The sequence below is a fragment of the Apis cerana genome, linkage group LG7, assembly GCF_029169275.1.
Source record: "Apis cerana isolate GH-2021 linkage group LG7, AcerK_1.0, whole genome shotgun sequence".
NCBI lineage: Eukaryota > Metazoa > Arthropoda > Insecta > Hymenoptera > Apidae > Apis > Apis cerana.
Window position 1 is genome coordinate 10,106,536 of NC_083858.1, and position 24,024 is coordinate 10,130,559.

General features: G+C 35.9%; 2 long non-coding RNA genes across 2 annotated transcripts in view; one reads left to right on the plus strand and one right to left on the minus strand.

Annotated features, from left to right (window-relative positions):
• LOC114577724 (uncharacterized) overlaps positions 1-24,024 on the minus strand; it is a 162,589-nt gene that overhangs the window by 137,081 nt on the left and 1,484 nt on the right. The window lies entirely within an intron of this gene.
• Positions 15,205-16,420, plus strand: LOC133666380 (uncharacterized). The gene is made up of 2 exons (XR_009830471.1): positions 15,205-15,753; positions 15,990-16,420. It is a non-coding gene; the product is annotated as an uncharacterized LOC133666380 (long non-coding RNA).

The window sequence follows — 24,024 nt, forward strand, 5'->3', positions numbered from 1 at the left end:
CATCATTAAGGATCGAAGAAATGAAAACACCATTGTACCGGGGGAGCACCGGTGAAATGCCCGATTCTCAAATCGATTTTTAACTAAGCGTCGTCCTCGGATACCTTTTGATCCCGTTCACAGCTTTCTTTTGTATAAATAATTATTTTTTTTTTTTAAGGCTAGGAATAATAATCTTCTCTATCCATCTCATCGAGTAATTTTGATTAATTTTTCTTTAAATTTAAAATTTAAAATATAACGATTGAATAAATTGACGAAATTTATTTGTTATTGTCGGTAGGAGAGATATAAATGATATAAATGATGGAGTTTTGACTAAGTGTAAGTAGCTCTTTTGTAACATTGGACGATGGCTGGATTTTTTAACTGGCACTTCAGTTTGTCGGATCATTCTCGACCTTCGACCTTTTTTCAGAATTGATTAATTGATGTTTAAGGTATATTTGTATCGTCGCCATTGTATCGCTGCGCTATTGTAAACCGCAAAGCTTGCGGCCCCGCAATATATACGATCTATCCTTTATCTATCCTTTGTCGAACCACTTGACAATGTACACGATTTTGATTTATTAGTTACGATTGTCACGTGTCTTCGGTTCCTGTTATTTCAAAAAGAATATTCGTATGAAAAAAAAAAAGTAAGTTATAAAAAATATCCTCGGACGAAACTTCATCGACAATATAATTTCAGTTCCTCAAATTGATTTTTCTTTCAAAATAAAATTACTCATCATCGATAGAATGAACATTTTTTTAGTTTTAGTTAAATAAATTTCTTTTAATGTAACGTATGAAAATTTTTCTACGTACAATTTTTCGAAAATCACAAAATATTATTATTATTCGAAAACGAATGGAAAAAGTTCACGAAAATACGAAAAATTCGATTCGTTTAACTATCTATAACATAAAATACTACGATTCTAAATCTTATACTTATTTAATATCCAAACAATCTAAAATTTCCTCGAATGTACACGATATTGTCCATTTCCACTCGTTCCATCTCTGAAATCGATACGAAGAAATGGAAGGGATCCACGCACTTGAAAATTGAAAAATTCGAACGATTCCTTCTCGCTCTTTTCCAGCCCTCGATTCACCCTAGCCGTGGAAAGGCCCTCGAGACTTCTCCGAAGAAAAACACACCCTTCGCCTTCGAACGCGGCACGTACGAGCTTTTTTCCTCGTCGAATGCATGTATGCTGATTTATGCGATCTTCTCTCTGTGAGAAGAGCGTCAAAATGGGGCACGCCATCCCTTTCCCACGTTTAATTTAAACATCCGACGTGTGTTTTACCTGCGTCCCTGGATGGGGCAGGTGTGTAGTGACGCGGAAAAGAAAGAAGATGACACGTATCGATGGCCATTGATATTCCACGGGAAAGAATGCTAATGGGACTGGTGTTCCGTGCCCGAACGGATATGCATAAATATTACAGTTCTAAAAATCATTTTTTAACGCTACGAGTTTTTCGACTCTTAGCTATTCAAAAAAATTAAAAGTAAAAACAATTAAAACATATTTTATGAATAAAATTGTATTTGAGTAATTATTACCTGAATAAATCTTAAATCTATAAAAATCTATAGAATTTATACACAAAAAAAAACAGAACCATAGCATTTGAAGAATATGGCACAGTTTTATGCAAATTTCATTTATATCGTAAAAGTTGTATTTTCCATAAACGAATTTATATTTAAAAATATAAATATAATTGACAGTAAAATTTTTATAATTCACTCGAAATGAATCTAATTTTTCTTTATCTCTATCTATAAATTCCTATCTATTCTTCATTATCAAATTTAACTTGAAGAAGATCTACTTCATCTACGTTACCGTTTCACACGAGATTCCCGAAAAATATCTAGAAACTAGTTCGAATGCGAGATAAACGAGATACCTATCGTGGTTGAAGATACGAAATGCTTGCGAAAAGATATTGATGACAGCGTTAATAATAGATCAGGTTGGATCCATCGATGGATATCATTAACGATGATCCGCCATAGTTAGAATATAGCTGGTTCGATCAATCATACGAAAAGCTCGACGTCGTCGGCAGACCTCCCCCCGCCCGTTTCACCCACCTCCGTGTTGTCGTTTCTTCTTTCACACCCCCGAGCACCACGAGTCTTCGTCTTCGAATAATTCTAGCATAGGCCGAGATATCTTTTTTCCTCTCTCCTCCTCCCCCCTTCCTCCTCCTCCTTCTATTCCCTTCTGTCCTGGAGATTCGCCAGGATCCATTCATCACCGGCATCCGAGGGCGCGAACGGAAGGAGGCAAAAACTCCTAAGGAGGAAGAGAAAAGAGCAACGAATACCGTCGCCAGGGTTGAACCAAGATGGAGTGGCATCGTTACAGCGTCTCCGGCTTCGTGCCCGTTATGCCGATTATCAATAAATCACCGGAGAAAACAACGAAACAATGTCTCGTTGAGTATCGAGAAGGTGCTCATCTGTATCGATCGTTACTTTGACTTTTACGCGATTAGTAAGAATCTACTATAGAGATAATGTTATTCGACGGAAAAATTGTGAAAGAAGAATTTTTCGTCCATCTATTCAGAGTAAAAATAATTTTCAGGATTTTTATGGTAATTTTCTCATACTCTCGATGCGGTATGAAGATTAAAAGAAAGATAACTCTCGAGAATTTTACTCTCAAATTTACTCGTGTTACTTTAAAACCATCTGAGAGGCTGTTTTTAAATCGAATCATTCAGAAATCAAAATGAACAAACTATTCGGAAGTCAAAGAGATCGATTATATTCCTTCACTCTTACATTCTTTCACTAACTTGACTTAGTTAATATATATCCTATCTGCTAGAACTAATCCATAAATAATACGTATAATAATATCGAATAATAAATTATATACAGAAATATCTATTAATATTATCAATATAATTCATCATTAATTCTATATATATTAAAGATAACATTTCATGTTACCATTAAAAGCCACATCCTCATTTCCAAGAATTCTCTATTCTAAATTTCTAAACGAAGACAAAGAAACAAATCATTCTCTCCCACTAGAATACATATAGCTAGAAATTAACCTCGGATCGGGGGCCACGCAAAAATCCACGTATACGTAATCGCGCATACGACAGCACCAGTACAGCACACACGCTCCTAGCGGGGGAGAAATTCGTGCGATTTCCATTTGGGGCGGCCTTTCCGTCGCTCGGGAAAGCGCGAGTGTGTAAAAGCTCGAAAGCTGGAAAAAGCTTTTCGGTTCGGCGCTGGTCGGATAAAAGTTCCTCTATTTCTCCTTGCCGCCACCCCCGCCTCCCCCATCGTCTATCCTCTCCTTCGTCTTTCTTCTCGCTCCTTTCCTCGTGCCCCCTCGACTCCCTCCTCCATCACCTGTCTCACCCCCTCGCCCTCTCTCTCGCGGATGGAAGGCGAAGATTGAAGCTTACGCGAGTCGTCCGTCCCTCTGTGCTCGCATACTCCGTCTGCTCCTCCACGCTTCTCCACCGTCACACGTGTGCGCTTCCCTCGCGGACGCACACGCATGTACGCTCCAGCTCGCGGCGCGAGTGCGCGCCCGTGCCCGCCTCGCCTCGCCTCCTCCCTTTCCTTCGCGTACGTAGGGGAGGGGAGGGGGACGGAGGGGGCGCGTGCTCTCTCATTCTCTCGTCGGATACAATGTGTGCGCGTCAAGAATACACGCTATTGATCGCGGGTGGATGCGAGAAAGAGGCAGGAAATACGAGAAACCGGTCTCTCCCTCCCTGCCTGCCTTCTGCAAACTCCTTTCCTCCCCCTTGCGTTCTTCACGCGAGAGAAAGAGAATGTGACGTTATTCCGCGTGACTTTCGATCGTTTATAGTTGATTCGCGCGGATGAATTCGCGAAATGGAACGTGTATACCTGATCGTTGTTTAATTATTTTGTCGTTGTTGGAGAGAGAACGATATGTATGTACACAAGCATAATGTATTTTCGAAAGAATGATGCTTTGCACTTTTTATCCGTGTAAATGAGTTATTTAATCGAATAAAAAAGAAAATAAAGTCTGATTTTTTATTTTAAGGATTCTTTATGAATTGTAATGTAGCTTTTTTTAATTCAATTCAGAAAGTTGAATTACGAATTGGAACATCGATTATTCGAATTTATTGAATCATTTAATAAGCGAATTATTCGAATGTAAGATTAAGTATGTATTTTTGAGCTAATATATGTTTATATTTTGGAAATTAATTTTTCATAATCCCTCACGATATAGGGATAGCAATATTTTGTTTAAAGGGGATGAAAATTAGTGAGTGATAAGGAATAAACTGAATGAAAATATGTATCAACGTGTCAAAAGAACTTCGTATCTAAAATTCCACTTCCTGAAATACATTGTCCTCTTTGATATTTTTCATCTTTGTCCCGGACAAAGGGCGAGCTGACTGGTCCGGGAGGAAGAGCTTAACTTCATTAGCGTGTCGTAACTTCCTGGATATTATCCACGGTAAATGTTACCGCTATGCTTACGCGGTGATTTTCCATCGTTCTTACTAATTTAATACAGGATTCTCAAACTAATTTCTTACCAGACCAAGTTCACTCGAAAGTTTCCGTTTATTAAATCACTATAACGTAAATGGAATACGAAAGTTTCGAGGATCAAGCGATTCATTCCAACGCTTTTTCACGTCGATTCACGGAAACGTTAAATTTAATGCGAATAGAAAGATCGTGTTCATAAATTTGAAACTTCTGTTACCTCTGTTATTGGTATTTATACAAGAAATTGTTATAGAATTAATGCTTTGATATTTTAAGATGTGATAAAATTTTTTATTCGAAGATTTTGATTAATCTGAATTAATTATGATCGATGAAAGACAAAATTTCACGTGAAATATTAAATATCGTACAAATATTTGCAGAGATAGCAATAATCTGAAAATTGAAAAATAGGTATAGGAAAAACATTCTTGAATTAAAACAAAATTTATAATCTCTCTCATAACAACAAATCATAAGTTTAATACCAATAAAGAGATTCACAATTTACTTTGTTTGATTCTTAAAGGAAGTTTGATTATTAATTTCAAGTTATCTTTATATCATTTAAACAATTCTGAAAAAATTTATTGATACATAATTCCAAATAACTTTCTTTAATCTACATAACTAAATATTCAAATATTTGCAATACAATATAAATAAACTCAGTATCACCACAATTGCAAACTACAAAAAAAAAACTAACAAAAAAAAAATTCTAATAATTATCCATAAACAAAAGAATAATATCTTCGTAATAAATATTTATTGTTCATGATTGGACGAAGGATTCGATGAAAAACGCTAGATATCAGAATTTTGCCGGGTGCATTGGCAACTTCTTTCAACAGAGATTGGCGAAAGAGCGAGGTGGAGATGGTGTTGGTCGGTAGGTTCGAAGGGAAACACATGCCGAGGATCCAAAAAGAGAGGCAGGCGACGCGACGTCTCGGATCGATGCGCGTCGGAGTGCGCGCTCAACCCCAGACCAACATGGACGCGGATTTACGAGGTTGAAGCGAATGGAAAAAAGAAGACGAGAAGAAAAGGGAACAGCCGTGTCTCCTGACCTTATCGTGTAAGCCCTTCCGATGTACACAACGAAACGCGAGATTATAAATCAATTCGATTTCGAGAACTTTTCACTTATTGCAAATATCTTTCATGTACGATTATTTATTCGAAGACGAGTATAGGGGAAAAATATGCATTCTCTTCTCCTGTGAATCGCAACTTCTTTCCAAGGATCGTTGTATTTATATTTATACGAAAAAATCTGTGATTCTACAGGCTTGTTTATTTTAATAGAATGATCGAAACGATGAGAATTGAAAATTCATGATATATGATCATGTATATTAAATATTTTAATTTATCTTTTTTAATTTCCACAGAATATTTACTCATCATCTATCGACTATGTAATCGTATAATAAAAATATTAAGAAAGGAAAGTCACATATTATTTGATTACTGCAAACAAGGATGAGAAACACTGATATATGACAACCTACATCAAATCAATTGAAATTTGAAGTTATTCGTATCGATTCAACGAAATATTTTTGTCAAATAAATACTGAATATTTAAAAGACTTTGCATCCGTATATTCAAGTGAAGATTAACTACATTATTAAATAAAATTCTATTTCATACTCCTCGACACAAGATTTATCATTTTTTCTCCCGGACAGCGCAATTCGTTCGTTCAAAATCGCGGTAATCGGTGAATCAATCTCACGCTTAATCCCTTTGTCTCCGGCTCGTGATCTTTGTCGGTCGAGATTTTCTTGGCACCGGTCGCCACCGGTAGAAAAGGGTAGAAATGTTTCCTCGCGAAATTTAGCCCGCGTGCGCACCTCCTCGTTTCACTTGGAATTCAAACGCGTTTTAATATTTTAACCGTGTATCTGCACCGTGTACCGCATTAATACGAGCGAAAAAACAACTCTCAAAAGGGAGGCTGCAGTATTCGCCTTTTGTTTTCACTCGTGCGAGCATTTTCGATGCAATGGCGCCGAAAAGAAGAGGGCCCCAACCGAGTAATGGGGTGTCGCTGCCAGTCGCGCATTTATAATTTCTGCCTCCCTCTCTCCCTTTCCTGCCCGCCTCTCTCCACCTTCCGACCACTCTTCGTATTTTATTCTTTCTCTCTTGCAGACTGCCAGGTCGAAACAATTGCTTTCCGCCCGACAGAAAGGAACAAAACTGTCTGGGGTGGTGTACAGGCAAGCAGGGTGAAAGTTGCAAGATGAGTTACAGCGACAGCTCAAAGATCCGATGGTATCCGATGCTTTTGTTTAACACGACGACAAAAACCGTCTTTCTTCCTTTTTTTTTTCTTTTTTTTTTTTCTTTCCCCTCTTTTCTCGTTCGCGAAACAATATAATACGAATTATATCGATCATTTGCGCCGCGACAATGATTGGAATTTATAATTTTTTAAATTATTGGTAAGGAAGAAGTGATATATAGTTTGATATATATTTTTTTACTTCCAAAATCTGAATATTTCTATTTTAACGAAATACTTTTATAAAAATAGAAATGAATTCCATCTTATAAAGAAATATAAATATTTTACTCGATTAAAAATGAAATATCTTGAGATATGGGAAATCGTAGATCATTTGCTGAAATTTTTGACAATTTTTGTAAAATATAAGCTCTAAGAAAGTCTTGCTTAGAAGAATCCTAAGTGATTAAGAAATACATGTATTTATTGCAGTACGTTCATTCTTTTGGAATCTTTCCGTTCCAATCCCTGTACAAAATCGATCGGCAAATGTCAATCGCTTCTCTCAAGGATTCGCAAAAGATTAAAAGATGGCTACTTTTTTTTTTTGACTGCAAATTTGCACTACGCGAAATAGGATCAAACAATCCAAAAATCGAGTTTCAAACGAACAATGGAATATCTCAATTCGATTTCTCGTAATTCAAAGGGAAGGATCAAGTGCTGAGGCTGCAATTATCACGGTGGAGATCGCGTATTAATTCAATAAACTTGATGAGGAGCGATCGTGCCAATTTATAAGGATTATCAGGAACGATGGTGTCTCTGTCTCGTTCACGACAGCCGAAGGGGATCGAAAAATAAGAGCATCGTGATGTCTTCGCATTCTTCAGCACCCTGGTGGACACGTTCGTCCTCTCCCTCCCCCTCTTCTTCGAATCCTTCTTCATCTTCCCTATCTCCCTCCCCCTCTCCCCTCTTCTCCTCGGGGATTTGTGTCTTTATCAATGCTGATCATCGCGCTTAATCCTCGGCCTAAAAGTCGTTACGGCTCGACACGAGTCTCATCCGCGACGTTCAGGGGTTAGACATCGTCACGGATCACCGAGATAATCAAATTATATCGTGATTAGTTCTCGAGTACCGCGTTAATTTATTTCAATAATAGTCTCATTATCGTCATCATAGCGTTGGATGAAGAAAAAATATTACGAAAATAAAATTATTAGAATTTTTGCCTTCGCAATTACGAATCTTATTCATTATTTTAACGTGTTGTAAGTAATTGTGATTGATTCTCCCGAGAACGCGCTGTCGCTAAACTTCAGAATATTTATTTTCTGAAATGCTGTATCAGAAAATATTATAATATAATTTTGTAATTTATTGAATATCTGTGTATCAAAAATAGATATTTCAAATTATAGAATTTCAATCAGAGTTTTTTATAAAAATGAGGAAATCGTGCGAAAAATTCCAACGTTAACCACTCGATAACGATTCGAAAAAACATTGTTTCGAATTTCCAATTATGTTCTCGAAGAAGCATCGTAAAACGAGCGCTTACGTAACTCCCTGTGCAAAAGATTTATTCATTAATATGTTAATGACAGGAAACTTCAATCTCAATTGTCGCTTGTGAACATCAATGAAAACAGCCACACCGTAGAAGTGTTCAGAGCGAGCAGAAAATGACGGAGGCTTCGACCCTTCCGGATCTGTTGTCTCGCGAAACTCGTTTCGATTTAATTTATGCATCGTGGTCCAACGTTTCCCACCCCGGTCTTAAGGCCCTTTTGTACAGTTATTAATGCCCTGGGCCACTTCATTTTCACTGTATGCACGCACACAAACGAAACTCGAAGCTGTGACGGCATCGCTACCTGACGTCCTTCCGGATCCTGCGATTCGTTCCCGCGTATGCAAATTTCGTCGAAACGAAAGTGCAACGGGGAGAAAGAGAGAGAAAGAGAGAGAAAGAGAGAGAACCTTTCGGTATACATCTGCCTGGTCGAACAATTGTTGGAAAAATAATAACTGTTTTTACAGGAGAGAATACATTGCCACGGCAAAACCGGCTTCTCCTCGACTTGTTCAACACGTGATTTCTTCCACGTTCGATTACTTTCGCACGTTCTTTCGTTCAGAAACGTTTCGGCTCGAATTTGTTTGGTTAACAAAGATTCTTCCTCTTGAATTAATTTTTTTGACGATATTTATTTGAAGATTCGTAAATTTAAAATGGAAATTATTAGATTTTTTTTTTTTATGACAAAGATAAAATATTTATCACTTAATTTATTATTTTTGATGATGTAATTTATGAATGTAATTTAAAATTTAATGCGTTGCAATAAATGCAATGTGAAATTTTATAGAATAATATATTTCAAAAGTATAATCGTTACAATTATATGTAACAATATTATATGAATGGCGATATATTAAAAATATTATATTAAGATAATACATTTTAAAAATATAATTATTGCAACAACGAAGATACATTAAAATCTTCATTGTCAAATATATGGTTAGTAAATTGCACATTTTAACGATAATATGCACGATTTTAATATTGCGTATTCGTTATGGCCCTATTTTTGCAAAGTATAATTACATATTAGTGGTCGTTTGAATGCGTCCAAATACTTTTCCTCGGAGATAAACGAAAGCAATTAAGATTCTAAATTCGAATTTATACGAGCAATTTTCTTACTTTCAGCGCTTAAGTGACTGTTTTATCGCGCATATAAATCGTTTAAAAGCGAGTCGATGCGTCACGTGTAATACGTGAGATACCTTCAAACGTGGAAATTAACGAGAGATGTAGTTTTGAGAGCCACTGGATATGGTAAAACAGGAATCTACTACCCTAAATGTCTTTGCAGGTAAAAAAAATTTCTACCTTGTCAAAATGGGGGAAAACGCGGTCAGATGTGCCTACCCTCTAACGAAGGGTGATTGAAACATACTAAGAATGATTTTGCTGTCGATAATAATAATTGATCAAAGTCATAAGATTTTTAAGTTAATTCTTTTAATTCAATTTTATTTCTTTTATTAATATTTTATAATGAAATATTATATACACCGATCAAACCTAATTGATTATTATTGTAACTCTTTTACATTTATTCCTACGAATTTCATTTTTATTTTTATATGCATAATTCTATTTCTATCTATTTACTACTTTCCCGTTTCTTCATTCGTATTCTTTTATCTTGAACATCTTTAGACACTACTATCTAAAAATAACGAATGAATTTCAAATAGTCTAAAAATAAGAATATTAATCTGACCTATAATAAAATTATCGTAGAATCTCGGCGGAATTTCAACACGAGTGAAACCCCTTACAGCTCTCTAAAACATTGCTCCCTTCGAAACTACCCTCTACAAAGTGATAGGTCTTACAAGGCTACGCACTAATTGCGATCCCGGGTCTCTTGTTCGAACGAAACGTAAGTCCTGGATTACCTTACACGTTAATTACGCCGTAATTAACTCTCGTCGTCACCATCGTCAGGGTGGAAATCGTAAAATGTCGACGAAGCGATTTTACACCGCTTACCACGAAAATCCTTCGTAAACCCGAACCACGGTACCCGGCGCGCGGAATAAAACGTGACGATGGCGATTATCGACCTCCACCGAAAAAAAAAAAAAGAAAAAAAGAAAAAAAGAAAAGAAAAGAAAAATAGAAAAAGAGAAAACAAAATAAGACGAAGGGGATGGAGAGGGATCGGGGCAGAATTGAACGGCGACGCCATTAAAACTTCATTTTACGCTCGCTTATAGCTCGTACTTTTAACAACGTGGCTGAAGGCGGGAAGTGTTTGAGATCCCTTCGATATAAGAGCGGATCTCGTTTTGCAAATACCGAGACAAACAGAAAATTATGCGGTATAAATTGAAAATATTTTCAATATCGTTCTTTTAATATTCCATAGTATCGATAAAGATAAGACGCACGGATAATTTAAAAATAAGGCAGCCTTATTTGAATCGAAGTTGAAAAAATACATACATTGTTGGAAATAATTTTTATAATTATTTTCTTTTATAATAATTCTCTCTCCCTCTCCCTCTTTCTAATTCTATTTTATCTATACGGAATCGCAAATATTTTAAATAATACGTGGATTAAATAGTAGATAAATAAATTTTAGCTGCAAAATTCATTTTACTTGATGAACGAGACAAAAAAACGAAATTAATATGACACTTATTTTCTCATTTATACAGCCTCTATTTGAATAAGTTCATAAAACTTTATGTGGTATAATTATATGATGACCATTTCATAATTTCTATATATATTCTCATACGCTCTACATATATATGAATTTAAATTTAACTTTTGAAAAAGAATTTTAATCTTTCCTAATCATCATGTTATTTTAAATGAATTTTTTAAAATAGTATGTATCTTGAGTATTTTCTATATATTTATCACATTGAATAGACAAATATTATTTCCCATTATATCCTATTTGGATGGAAGGAAATGGTTAAATTGCCTGGTACACAGAAAGGGAGGCAGGTAACAAATCGGGCTTTCAGCAACAGGTATCAATACCTTCTATTATTTTCGCACCATTGATTCGATACCCAATAGAATCGATATCGTACCTGTTCGATGCACAGCAGGTAGGTGGCACGCGACCAGGTAAAACCATTCACAGGTTTACATCGAATATCATCGAGGGGTAGCTTTTGACTTTTCAAAAAGATGAAGAATCGACTTTTTGACACATTCCAACAATGAAATTTCATTATTAAGATCTATCATTGAGGATGATCTTCTAACTATGCTATTCATAATTATTCTTGGCATTCGTATCGATATTATTTTTAGATAATCAAAGAAATAATTTTCTACAAACATAAAATTGCGTTTAGAAATTTTGTTTTTATATTACTTTTTCATATTTTCCTATAAATAACTCCTTTTGATGATTCTTAAGTTTATTTTGTATAAATTATTTTTCTTTTCATATTTTAATTATTAAATTTTATTTATGTTATTTCTCTAGTTATGTTTTGTTGAATTAAATTTGTAGAATTTTCAAGAAAAATTACGAATCATGGAATTTCAAGCTAATTTATCGAAATGTATTTATAGTTAAATTTTCAATTTCTTTTTACCGCGATTAATGAGATAATTAAACAGATTTAACGAGAACATTTAAGAGACACGAAACTCAAATGGGCGCCATTGCACAGAAGAGGAGCTTGAATTGTATCGTTGGCCGAGGAACCACCCTCTAACCCCCACTCTAACCACCCTCGTTTACCACCCTGTGACGATACAAGCACCATATTCTACTTATAAAATTTATCGTATTCCAATTATTAAATTTTTTATCAATAAAATGTTCAATAAATTTTATATTACGTTTATTCAACTATAATTTTAGAAGAGAATAAAAATATATTATCGTTAATTTTGAAACGATACCTATTTTATAACATTAAAATGGAAAAATATTTGATTAAAATTAAAAGTTAAACAATTGTTTTATTAAAAAAAATGTAAAATTCCTTCAGAAAAAAATTCATTAAAACTTACTAATACCCTAATGATTTATGTATCATTTATCTATTAATACACTAATTATTATATTTATCTATTAATACACTAATTATTATATTTTGCAAATCTACTAGAATTTTATTTTTATAATAAATATAAAAATATTTTGACGTTCAAGTTTAAACCTCATAAATAAAAATCGATACAAAAAATACATACAATTTATACATAAAATACATAAAATTTCTTTCAAATTTTATTATCGTATAATGCAAACTATAATCTTTTTGTCTCTTCAATAAAGCTAAATATTCAATTATATCTACGTACATATATATTCATCGATATTAAAAATATAAAAATATAGTACATAAAAAAATAAAAAAATCAAAACTACTACAATAAATAAAAAAATACATAAAAACTAAATTAAACAGACACAAATATAAAAGAAATAATAAATTCTTTCCACAAAATCAGTATACACAAAGCTATCTATACAAAAAACTGACTTAATGAATCTTATACCTATTAATGAATCCTATACCTAATAATAATAACACGTATAAAAAAGAAATAACGAATTGTCTCAAAGGTTAAAAGCAAAAATCCTATAATCCGCGATAGAAATTCGAAATCACGATCAGAAATTCCTCGGTCGCAACGCGATCGCAACAAGGGTAGGTTTTCAATTACGAGGAAAGATTTGGAAATTTTCTTGCGGTATTCGCCGCGGAGGGCAAAAGGGAACGAAGGAGAAATCGCTCGAGCGCAATAAGTCAAATCTTGTTTGCGAGTCGGTGCCTAGTTAGGACGACTGGCCGGGTCTGCGCGAGGGATTGATGAGGAAAGCTCGAAGAGGCAGTGACGAAGGGGTGGCGAAAGGGGAACGCGAGAGCAAGAGGAGGACGAGCACCTTCCTCATCGACCGTATAATTAAACCGGGCGCTGATTAAAAAAGTTACCACGGCCGTAAGATCATTACAGGGGCCTCCGACTCCCATCCCGCCTCCTCCTCCAACCCTCACTTTCTCTCTCGCTCGTTCTCGACCCTTGGGGGGCTCTAAATTCTTTCCACTTGCTACACCCGCGACCGAGACTGCAAATTCAGACGGCGAATTTCGGCGTCTTGCCGTGATTTCTTCAAAGTTAAACTGATTGGACCGATGCGATCCTTCTTTTTTCAATCGTTTTTCCCCGTCGATTAAAATGACTGCACGTGTATAACAATAATTGATGGTATACGAAAAATTTATAGAATGTTTCGGTGTAAAATTAATCTTAATTGTAAGATCCATGATATTATTTTTTGGAGAATGTATGATTATATTATTGAAAATGTGATGATGAGAAAGAGAATAATTAATATGAATGTGGAGTTATGAATTGAATGAGATATATGTGAGAAATATTGAAAAATATGTAATATTTTGCCTGATTTGAAGTTTTGAATTATTGGAGAATTATTTATTAACTATAAGTAGTATTATATGATGCAATATTCGAGATTTTCTAAAATAAAAGTCTGAGAAAAGTCAATCTACTAAAAGTAAATAATTATATTGGTCTCGAAGGAAAATCTTTTCCTTTAATTTTAGTGAAAAGTATAGTGGAAAACTGTGTGCACCCTTTGTTTGATTCTACTCGTCTGTATTGCTAAGCATACAAACTTTATGAGAGCTCTTCTCCAAGAGAGGATTCCTTTTAAAACAAAAGAAGAAATCAAAGAGAAATATGAAGATGACTGAAAATATAGAAGATCCACAATCATAAAGGTAATTTAATCACATCACTCAAGCAATTCTTTGATTGCAGAAGAAGAAAGACTATTTTTCTTTCTCAATTTTTAATTCATCCATAATCACTTGAATTGTAACTTAAATATTTCAATAATTTTGATAAAACTTCAATCCCCCATCTCAAACTATCTAATCTTACAACCCTTCCACCTTTAACCATGAACAGTTATCTTCATAAACACTTAAGAAGAAACCAAAAAAAAAAAAAAGAAGAAAAAGTCATAATCGATGACAGAAAGAAAATTTCCTAACATATCACCATTGGGCATCGTTTGAAAGGAACCAGAAGATATCCAGGCGACACACGATGAAGAAAATAAAATTCCGAAAATCGTAAAAATACCAATCGATATCTTTTTTCGCGAGAGACCACCCCCTCGGCTACATGTATCTTTTCCGCCGGCAGGAACTTCCTTAAAATTCAATATAAGCCCCGCGGGCACCCCTGCGAGACCGGGTCGCCACCCTCCCCCCCTTTGAACGAGTCCCTTCAGCCGATGGCGACGGTGCCTGGTTACCATGGCGATTCTTTTGCTTGACAGGTGGCTGCAGCCACCACCAACCACCCTCCCCCAGTACCCTCCATCTCCTCCAGACTCGTTTGTTCTGCCTGCCACTGGTACGACGAACCAATCGCGCACAGCGAAAAAATATTCAATCACGCGTCAAGAACTCGAGGGTGGTGGTGGTGGTGGTGGTTGTTGCGTCGGTGGTGGTAAGTAATGGATGTTGGCTCGTGCAGAGCGGCAGTGGTAGTGGTGGCGCGCACAGAATCGAATCACCCTCGGAAACCCCCCCCGTCTTCACCCCCCACCCCATCCTTCTATGTTCGACTGTGACCAGGGACGAAGGTCGATGGCGGTGGAGGTCGAACCGCCCCTGCCTACAGAGGAACGCCACCCCCCTCTCCAACTTCCAAGTACGATGGAATAATAAAATGCCTCGGATTACATATTCAAAATCAATGGCTCCATACCTTGGACGTACAAAAGGGTGGGTGGGATCTCGCTACCCCGTCCACCCTCCCACCACCCGGACCCGCGAACGGGGAAGAAGGGGATGATAACGGACGATTTCGCGGCCGACATTTTAAGCAACCACACCCTCATTTGCAATTGTTGTCCCTGTTTTCAGTTTGCCTTTAAGATTCGCTTCTCCTCGAGATTATTCCCGAAGAATAATTAACTTCGTTCGGACGATTCTTTCGCGAAGGGATTTTTTTTCTTACAGCCTTGGGGATCTTGGTCGTCGTGCTCTTGAAACGAATTTTTTGGGGGCAAATTGAAAGATCCTTTTTTCGGGAGGGTTTGATAAATTTGGAAAGAATATTCGATAAATGTGATATTTTAATATTTTGTTATTATTGAAAAGAATTTTATTTGATGAATATTTTAGTGATACTACGTATAATAAACAATTAATTAATTAATTTATGTGTTTTTATGTAGGAAATAAGATTAGAATTCATTGTATCTAAATAATTCGATTTAAATCGAATTTGACTACTTCTTTCCTATTTGATAAATAATTCTTCTAAGCCTTACTAAACAAAGTGTGGTGAATTTGAATGAACGAACTTCAAATATGATGGATAAAAGATCACGGAATATTTACTAATTAGTTATAATTACGTGAATAATTGTAAGTAATATAATTTGTTAAAGCAAATTATTTCAATTTTTATTATCAAAAATTTAATATAATTAATTTAATATTTTTTCATAATCAATAATATTTGTATTTTAATAATTAAAATGCAAAATAAATCTTTCTATTTTTTTAAACAAATAAATATATTCTTCCACTAATTATTGATATTTAAATTTCTTTTCATAATTCTTTCTCTATAATTAATTACATTTTTTGCATCATTACAGCATCATATTTTATTAAAAGAAATACGTAACTTTAAACTGAGGGTCACCCCTTGAATCTCGTCCTAATTAGCTGTAATTAGGCGCGAACGGGAATGGGTTGCAACTTTATAGAAGTCGAGGGGAAGAAAGTCGAGCTGATCATTATGAGGTCTGAATTACGCGCGATAATTTCACAGACAATCGAAGAGGAAATGGCCGAGAGGATACTTCGCGAGAATTAATCAGCGACTAATTGATTCTGTAGAGATTAAGGTCATCGTCTTGAAATGGCGACCCGAAAAACTTTTAGCTAATTAAAATTAATTGGCTCCGTGTTGCTGAAATCTTTCAGGGTGATATTTTTGTTCCGCGAGTAAATAAATGAAAATTAAAAGATTCATTTACATTTTCATATATTTTACCGCTAATTGTAATAAAAAGTAAAAAAGATATATTCTCCTAAAATAATATTTTTCCCTGTCTTATTATGATTGTCTTTTTCTACTGTTTTAAATTTAACGTACTTCGTAAATTTTATTATTTTATACCGACGTCAATATCGATCATCTGAATATGTTAATGAAGTGAATAAAAATAACAGAAAATTCTAGAATATGCTCTTATATTTTTTCAGAATTTGACGTTTCTAATTAAATAATTTTCTAAGAATTATATTCACTGATATTTATACAAAATCATAACAAAAAAATATATTTAAATTTGTTAATTTACTAAGAAATTTTCAAAAAATTTACACTACTTACGCTACAACATAAAGATAATAAATTTTTTTTATAAATTAAAAATTTTAAAAAATAAAGAAAAAATGTCTTTTATATAAAATTTAAAAATATTAATTCGACAGAATAAAAGAAAAGAATAATTCCGAATTCAAAATATATATATTCACAAATTTTTATATAAAATTTTTATTTTTCTTTTTTACTATTTTTTTACTTTTTTGATCTTATATTTCACCACATTGCATACTATACATATCCAAATTCAGAAGTTGAATTAATCATTTATTTTTTTTCTCTCTGATTAATTTCAAATCAAATATTCATCCATTTTCTAATTGCTTCATCACTGACACTCGAATACAGATGCAAAATAGGCAATCAGAAGAATCACCTTCGTTAAAAGAACAACACAGTAAGAGATACGGCACAATAAATGTTACGGCAACACAACATTCTAAATTAAACGTACACTTTAAAGTCGTTAAATGAAACATTGGAAATCAATTTCCCTTGATTGTTCGCCAGACGTCTCTGGCAATTACTACCCTATCCTTTCCCTCTCGTTCACCCAATTCGTTACGACATCCGAGAATGCGAAGAATTCGTTTTCACCGATTTTTACTATCTCGACGAGATAATTTAGAGGCGTAATAACGTGGAGATATGATGGCCGGCCGTTTTGAAACTGGCCTCTTGCATTTTGCATGAACGTAGGACTGGTTCCAATGGCAAAGACCACCCTTTCGTCGACCACGTGGTGGGGTGAGCTCATGGACTCGGTCAGGTTTCACATGACCCCTTCAAGATTCCATACGAATTCGTCTTTATAAGCAATTCGTGATACAAGAACTTTCCGAGATGTATAAGTTTACCTTTATTGAGCATGTAAGGTTAAACCATGGAAGACCAAGTATAAGAGGATTAGAGAATAATTCTGAACATGATATCAAGTTCGTTCGAAGAATGTAAGGAATGAAGAATTCATAAAAAAAAAAAGAATGGCTTTTACGATTTTTTGTTCTTTAATATTCTTCGATAGATTTAAATTTTCAATTTTAAATCTTATAATTGAAATTGAACAAGAGTTTTTAAAATTTATTTCAAATGTTTATTTCAAATGTGATATAGCCTTTCATTCAATAACAAAAGTAAAAAAATATACCTATATATAGAAAATATATGAACTTTCACATAAAAGGAAAGTTTTATTAATTATAATATTAAGAAAAAGATATTATATGAAAAATAGATAATTTAATTTAATAAATAGAAACCCATAAATGGAAACATTTAGATAGATTTGAAGACAAACAATTTTTTTTAACTTTATCTTACTATGACAGAAAAATTTTTCCAAGTTAAAACACGAAATGGATTTAATTGAATCATCTTAAAACACTTTAAATTAAAACTCATTCACAAAAAGTATATTACCATAAAGAGCAGGCAGATCTATATCAACTTAGCTAAATGTTCATGAAGAATAATAGGAGGGCAAAAGAAAACGAGAAATCTTACGAGGCAACGTAACGATCTTTGCTCACGATCCTTATGGAACCTTCGCGTCGTGGAGCAATGAGAATAAGCAATAGACAATAGCAACAGTGGTTTTTTTGCCAAGGCAGCTGTCGAGCGCAAAACCAGAGGGGGACATTACTTAATAAACGTGCGCATCCGGGGTGCGGTCCGGCCAGCATTGTTTCAGGATCGGTAAATGGGTGCTTGCCAGCGGATGCGTGCGGCCAAAGGGTTAAGGATTAAGGGTTGAGAATCCTCCTGGCTCGGACCCACAATGGACACCTGGACCGGTCCGCGGGAGCCCATGGCAAAAAAAAAAAAAATTCCTCTTTCCAGTCGTCTCTGGACATCTGCCATCGATCGCCACTCCATTCGACCGTATCTCGAGTAGTACCACGCTGTGGACCACTGTCCATCATTGTGTACGTAAGAAACAACCTCTACACGATCGAACCTCTCTATGCCTTTCCAGGAATATTATTTTTCTCAATTTATTCCTCGTTTCTCACGAGAATCGTCTGTGAGATTTTTGCAACAGGAAAGGGAAAGAGAGAGAAAGAGAGAGAAAGCTTAGCGAGGGTACTTCAAACAGACTACCGATACAGAGTTATGATAATTATTTCGCGCAACCCTTGAGAACGAGATACACGAACGAGAATCACTCGAGGACTTGTTTTCCTTTTTTTCCTCTCCTTCCCTCACTTGAACCAGTACCAGTACTCCCGAAGCTCTCGTGTCTCAGCGAAAACAATAACTTGCATAATAAGCAGGACGAATAAAGAGGAACCTGTTTCCCGGGTGCCAGGGACGAGGAAGGGAACGAGGAAGGGGACGGGGGTAGGAAGAGACGCGAGACAGAGAAAGGGAGAGAGAAAGAGAACGATTCACGATTACAACAGGAGGAACGAAGGAATTATTATTCTCTCGCGCTTAGCCACCGTCTCACGGAGTTGTGATGATCTTTTTTACGCCGCGGCGACGATACAGGTATATTGAAATCTCGAGGCGGAAGGACAAAACGACTCACTAATAACGTATGCACCGTGCAGCTGGCACCGCCGCCGTTTTGTTCTTCTTCTTCCTCGCTACAGGTTCTTGAATTTCACACACGTCGCGGTTCGATGGGGTTGCCTCCACTTTCTCCTTCTCCGTTCCACCGCCTGCCCTTTCACCGTCAACACTCGCTCGCACACGCTCACTTTTCTCCTCCCGTTTCTTTCACCGGCCCGAGGAACCCCCTTCTATTGTTTTACCTAGCGAGACCAGTTTTTGTTTCACTCCACATTCCCTCCCTCCCTCTCTCTCTCTCTTTCTGTCTCTCTCTTTCTCTCCACCGGCTTATTATATACGCGCTTTCTATCGTTCGTGCACGGCCACGATTGTGTTCGCACGGGCGAGCTTCGAACCTGATTCGCTCGCGCGGGCAACGAGGAGAAAAGAGAGACGGCGAGGGGGTCGATGCGAATCCGGTCAAACGGCGAGGAGGAGAGAACGATGGAAATAAAAAAAGCGATACAATAAAAGGGGTTAAAGTTGATACAATTGAGCGAGAAACGGCGACGCGTTGCACGCGTGATTTATTTTTACAGTCAGACCTTACAGCCACCCCTCCACGGGGGTACATATCGGCCCATTGTCTTTCTCTCGCCTGCCACCGTTCGCCTGCCAGGCGAAATACCTTCGCGATGACTTAAAAACTCGACACGCAAGCCTTTTTGTTCGGAAAGTTCGTTACGGCTAACGAACGTCGCGAGGAGGGAGGAGGGGAGGAGAGCGAGGACTGGTTGAATTACGATTATCGAACTGTTGCGTTTTTGTCGCTCTCGCGAAGAATGGAAATAATAATTATGGAGGTTGGCAATGGAATTTATTAACGGGATTAAAAAAATTTGGAAAAATTCTTTTCGAAGATCTTTATGCGAGTGAATGTAATAAAAGCAATTCTTAATTTTGGAAAGTATTGAAAGGTAATTGGATAATAAGATATATAATGAGAAAATTATAAATTTATGATTTTTTGATGTAGAAAAACCATATTGGTTAGTGAAATATAATATAAATGGATTTATCGATTCTAAATTTGGTATTTTATATCATGTTTTTACATTTTATCGTGATTTTCATGTTATGTCATTATTGCAACAACAAATTGCATAAATTAAGAATTTTTCTAAAAAAAACTGACTATGAGATAAAAGGAAAATTAAGTGAATTTTCAGAAGATAAGAAGAATATAAGAAAATTAGATATATTTTATAATTAATTAAAAATAATTTATCAGAGAAAAAAATCTACAATTTCTACACCTGTGAAATCGTATGAACCAAATTATAATATAATAGAACAAATTATTTAAATAAAGATTCAACTCAATATGGTATTAAATACTATATACTTTTGTATGAAATAATAAAGGCAGTATGTGCCAAAGTTCGAATGAATAATTGCATGTACCATACACGGTTGTTGTAACTCAAAATTTAGTGGCACCATACAGTACGCAACCATTAATCATCGACCACGTAGTGACATAACATCCCCTATACGCCATTCCGACACGAGATGGCATGTGACGCCATAAATTGCTAAATTAAAAGACCGAAAAGATATACAAAATAGTATTGTAGTGTTGTTTTTCTATGATATAAAATAAATAAATATTCATCTATATCATATAATATAATTTTAAATATATTTATTATTTATTATGTTGATTATTAAAAATATATTTATTTTTCACCTATTTAAATAAAGATTTTACCTATTCCACGATCATAGAAAGATAGTACTAAATTATAATAGTTTATTATAAACCAACAATTTTTTTACCAACAAAATTTATTATTTTATAAATTTTAAAAATTCGTATGAAATTTAAAATTTGACATATTTAATCTTCATCGAACACAACAATTTATGCTTATAATTTGTCCTTGCATTGCAGTTTTATTGGATCTCGTCACTTTCAACCCTGACATATGACTTTTACAGTAAAATTGCATTGTCACGTCAAAGGTGACGTATATCCGATAAAAGATAATTCGAAAACGTAATTTAAAAATAAAAAGAAACAAATATATCGATCAATCATTGTATTCTAATTCGAATCAAAATGAAACTCTATTCCTATCAAAATATTTCAATTTCTAATCTTCCTCATCCCCTCCAGTAAAAATAAAAAAATAGAAAAATATGGCAAAATATGAAATAAAATAAAATAAAAGAATACATTTTATCGAAATTTTCCATCGTTCCCGTTTCTTAATCCTGCGATCCGGGAGGAGCGGGGGCACGTCTAACAAATCGGTCCGCGGGCATAAATTGAAATGCTAAAAGCGAAATTGGGTAGGAATTAGGAAAAACGCCGCGAAATGGGACGATGATTACGCGGAGGGAAGTTGGGCGCGGATGGTGGGCTCGGAGGGTTGGAAGGGTCGCGAAGGGCGGTCGAACGGAGGTGGGCCCAGCGGCGAAGTCGGAATTCCCTTAGCCCATGCTCTCCGAGGGGGGTTACGCTGGCCATCGGTTGAGTCTATGGTGGAGCTTGCGACTAGAGCCGAGGGTGAGAGAAGGGGGTGAGGTGAAACGGGCTGAAGTGGTGGTGGGGCCAGCGTAGGTTGCGTCTTACCGAACGAAAGAGGGAGGCCGGCGTAGAAACGAGGAGAAAGGGGATGGTTACGATGGAGGGTGCCTCCGAGTGCCGCGTAAATAACTTCCATCTTCGAGGGTGCAACCACCCGCTTCCCACCCCGTCACGGGGGATGGACCTCTCTCCGGAACAGAAGGAGAGAGGGATAGGAGATGAAAAAAATGGAAAAAGAAAGGTGGAACGAGGAGATGGAGGAGAGTGAATGGGGTGGGTGATCCACGGGAGGGTGGTGATTCCGTTGGAAGAGGGAGACGTAAAATATTCTTAATGAGCAAAGACTTTCAAGTATTGACTCAAAATGGCGGCCGTCCTTTCAAGTCGGCTTGTTAAGCATTATTCCGCGCCCTACCACCCCCTCTTCACCCCGCCTCCCTTCGCTTTGTGCGAATTCCCGTCCTCCCTCGTCCTCCTCGTCCCTCCTTGTGAGCACCGCTTGCTTAGCGTGCCGGTATATCCTACGCAAGGACACTAATCCGTCTCTCTTTCTCTCTCTCTCTCTCTTTCCCTCCCTCTACCCTCTGTACCCCGTGCGCTTTTGACCGATGTCGCAAACAAGGGAAAGAAACGAAAGAAAGAAAACTGGGAAGAAAGGAACGAGAAGCCGATGCCTACGACGGCGATAGTCTCGCCAATCTTTTTGAGGTTTTTATTAGGTCGAGGAAGACAAGAAACTCGTCCTTTCTCTCGTTTTCTTTTCTTTTCTTTCCTTTTTTTTTTTTTTTTAAGCCCATGTCAAAGGAAACGGATCACAATAGACTTGTTCGCCGCGAAAGAAGTCCTTTTTGTTACAATATTCGAAGTCACGGCGCTGGAAATATTCAAATTCCACGACCACCGATGCGTAAATACTAATTAAAGTTTTTGAATCGATATTGAATAGAATTAACATTCTGATGTCATGTTTGAACGATGTTATGTTTAAATTATTACTATTATTCTACAAATATTTTTATCGTTTTAATAATTTGTCTTCTAGATTTTTATATTAATTTTATTGTAACTAAATTAATACGATTAAAATTCGAAACTCCATCCAGTTCTTATTTTTATGACAACCATTATTTTCTTTCTCTTAAAAATATAAATATCATAAACTCTACCATGTACATAAAATCATAATAAATACAAAATACAAAGAAAATACGAAGAAGGAAAATATAAATATTCTAAATATTCTAAAATCCATATCAAGCGCGATTTGATACCAAAGAAGATTAGCAAGAAACGATTCAAACCCTCGATCCATGTCTGATCCAATCTCGAAATATTTCCCAACAAATCTTAATGATCCGCAGACACGTGACTCTTAATTCCGTTGAGCGGGAAGAAGAGTCCAAAATTCTTTAAGACTCTCTTCCCAGTGGATGAAGGCTATCGAGGCTTTTACAAAAAGGCTTTCGTACGAACGGATCGAGGAGTGGATTATTTAAGGGAGAGGGCCAGAAGCGTTGAACGGCTCGAGGCTTGTTAGAACTTGGCTTTCGCTTTGAACCTTCGTGCACCGTTTCGTCCTCCTCCTTGGGAGGGGGATACGGAGACCGGAATAAGGGTTAAAAATGTATAAGATAAGATAGAGAGCGTCGGTGATCGAAGAAGGAGAAAAAGAGAGCCAATAGCTTGGGGCGAAAGAAGACAGTGAAATGAAGAAGAACGCGAAACCGAGACAGAGAGAACTTTCATTATTGATCAAAGAAACTGAGTGTCGCTTCCCTACCCAAAAGCTTGTTCTATTCAACTTGCCTTCGGCTTTCCATTAAAAATACCAACGTCATCCGCTTTTTGCGACATCGACACGATCTCACCTACCGATAATATCCGTGTGTCCTATCATGGATATACCCTTTCTTTATTTATTGACTCTTATAGCTTCTACAGATACTTTAATTCGATTATCGACAATGTCAAACCTTCGTATAATAATCCTTGTTTATTGTCATGAAGAAGTTAATTAAATTTCATTACCGATGTCTTATAATATGTCTTATATACCGGCAATAAAAAGTTTACATGAAAAAAAAAAAGTTTACACGCTTTATTTCTAAAAAAGAAATCTAAAAGTTTCTATTTTCCATGAATCCTAATTAATATAAAAAATTTTAAGACTCATTTATGGAGTATATTAAATTTTCTATAATATAATTTGTTT